Source organism: Octopus bimaculoides, chromosome 2 (genome assembly GCF_001194135.2).
Source record: "Octopus bimaculoides isolate UCB-OBI-ISO-001 chromosome 2, ASM119413v2, whole genome shotgun sequence".
Lineage (NCBI taxonomy): Eukaryota > Metazoa > Mollusca > Cephalopoda > Octopoda > Octopodidae > Octopus > Octopus bimaculoides.
Window position 1 is genome coordinate 93585971 of NC_068982.1, and position 3076 is coordinate 93589046.

Sequence of the window (3076 nt, forward strand, 5' to 3'; positions counted from 1 at the left end):
TATATATATATATATATATATATATATATTTATATATACAAACAAATATATATACACACACAGACACGACAGAAGTAAATAGACACCTCATAAAACATTGTTTTATCATTATTTTAAATTAGAAAGGTTTATATTTTTTTTTATTGACATTTTTGTTTCAGGTTCTATATGTAACTGTTTAATCATGCCATATACAAAAGAAACCTTGGAACTGTCTGAATTTCAAAGAGGCAGTATTGTGGGTCAATCTGAATGTGAACTTAGCATAAAATCGCAGAAAACCTTGGGATCCCACTTTCTACAGTTAATAGAATGATTGTACAATTCACTGGAGAGGGGAAGGAATACACATCATCTCACCTAGGTCGACCAGGGTCCTCTGACAGGTCCCTTCACTTTGTTAAGTGAAGTGTGGAGGATAATCCTTGTTACAAGGCCTCTAACATAGCAGAACAAGTTGATGTCAGTTCCAGAACAGCTGCCAGGTATCTCCACAAACTTGGCTACTATGGCAGAGCAGCAAGAAGGAAGCCACTTCTTTGACCAGCAAATATCAAGTAGAGAAAAGATTGGGCCAGTGAGATGGTAGAGAGGCCACTAGCAATTTGGGACACTGTCATATTCTCTCATGAGTCCATCATCATCATCATCATCATCGTTTAACGTCCGCTTTCCATGCTAGCATGGGTTGGACGATTTGACTGAGGACTGGTGAAACCGGATGGCAACACCAGGCTCCAATCTAATTTGGCAGAGTTTCTACAGCTGGATGCGCTTCCTAACGCCAACCACTCAGAGAGTTGGGTGCTGTATTTTGTAACAGTGGTCGAGTGTGCATCTGGAGACTCTGTGATCAAGAATTTGATGTGAAAAGATTGTAGCCAACAATGAAACATGGTGGCTATGCTGTGATGGTCTGGGGAGCAATTTGGAACAATAGTCGATCAGAGATGGTGGAGAGTGTGGAAAGGGAGAGAAACAAACTCAGATAAACATATCCATATTGCAGAAAGGACTCCTTCCAATCTTCTCCAGGGGTGAAATGATTAAAGATCACTATTTATAGAAGATAGGGCTCCTTGTCACACAGCTAAAAAGACCTAAGATTGGTTGGAAGAGAATGGCATTAAAAAGCTTCCATGACCAAGTCAGTCACCAGATATAAACCCTATTGAACATCTCTAGGGCATAATGGGCAGGACACTTCATAAAGTGAACAAGAAAGCATCTACAAAGCCAGATCTTGTGAGATTACTGCATTGAAGCTTGGCAAGAAATTCCTCAAGATAATATTCATCATTTGATCAGTAGCATGCCTAATAGGGTCCTTGCATTGAAAAATGCAAAGGGCATGTTTACTAAATATTAGATATTCACATTATAGTAATTAATAAATAGCTTCAATGTATAATTTCAGGTTTAAATAAATTTTAACGATTATAAAGATGTCTATTTACTTTTGTTATGTTTGTGTACATGTGTATGTATCTTACTTTGTAACTTGACATGAAGTTATGACTAAATGAGCATCATCGCTATACAAGCAAGGTTGTTCATTTCTCATCTATAAAAAACATACCTGGCAAAGGGGCAAATATTACATTCCTTGGAAACAGGTGAGGGTTTGTGGCAGGAAGGACATCCAGTTGTAGAAAATTTGCCTCAGCAAATTCCATTTGACTCATGCAAACATGGAAAAGTGGATGTTGAAACAACCATGATCATGATCATGATCATCATCGTTTAACATCCGCTTTCCATGCTAGCATGGGTTGGACGATGATGATAATGACTATTTCTATAAAAAAGAGAATCTAGTATTTCATCATAATACTCTAAAAAAAAAAAAATTTGTAACATATTGTCTTCTTCAATTGCTTGTTTCTATTTTTATTTTTCATTAGGTTGAATTTTAAAATGTATAGTCCATAAAGCTCAAGTGAGGAAACTAAGGATTGAAGAATGGTTAGTGAGAGCTGTGCCAGCCATGTACAGAGACGCTGTCAGTAAGGCGAGGTTTGGCAACGAGTACAGTGAAGAATTCCGGGTAGAGGTAGAGGTCCACCAAAGTTCAGTCCTCAGCCCCCTCCTATTTATCATAGTCCTCTAGGCGATAACAGAGGAATTCAAGGCAGGATGCCCCTGGGAGCTCCTCTGTGTTGATGACCTTGCACTAATTGCTGAGTCACTATTAGAACTAGAGAAATTTCAGGTGTGGAAGCAAGGACTAGAATCGAAGAGCCTTAGAGTCAACCTAACTAAAACCAAAGTCCTAATAAGTAGGAAGGTAGACAAAACACAAATTCCTTCAGATAGATGGCCCTGCTTGATCTGTAGAAAAGGCGTAGGTAGAAACCCTATAATATGTACTCAGTGCAAGCTATGGACACGAGAGGTGCAGCAATATCAAAGAAAGGTTAAGTAGGAAGTTAGCTTTTGCATGTGGCAGATGTTCAGGAGCAATAAACACTGAAAATGTGCAGAAAACTTCTGCCACATTCCAAGGAGAAAAACTAGACATAGTTGATAGCTTCTGCTATCTAGGTGACCAAGTCAGTAGTAGAGGAGGGTGCACTGAGAGTGTAGCTGCTAGAATAAGAATAGCCTGGGCAAAGTTCAGAGAGCTCTTACCTCTGCTGGTTACAAAGGGCCTCTCACTCAGAGTAAAAGGCAGACTGTATGATGCATGTGTACGAACAGCCATGCTACATGGCAGTGAAACATGGACCATGACTGCTGAGGACATGCGTAAGCTCGCAAGGAATGAAACCAGTATGCTCCGATGGATGTGTAATATAAGTGTGCATACTTGACAGAGTGTAAGTACCTTGAGAGAAAAGTTGAACCTAAGAAGCATCAGTTGTGGTGTGCAAGAGAGACGATTGTGCTGGTATGGTCATGTGGCGAGAATGGATGAGGATAGCTGTGTGAAAAAGTGCCACACCCTAGCAGTTGAGGGAACCTATGGAAGAGGTAGGCCCAGGAAGACCTGGGATGAGGTGGTGAGGCACGACCTTCAAACATTAGGCCTCACCGAGGCAATGACTTCTAACCGAGACCTTTGGAAATATGCTGT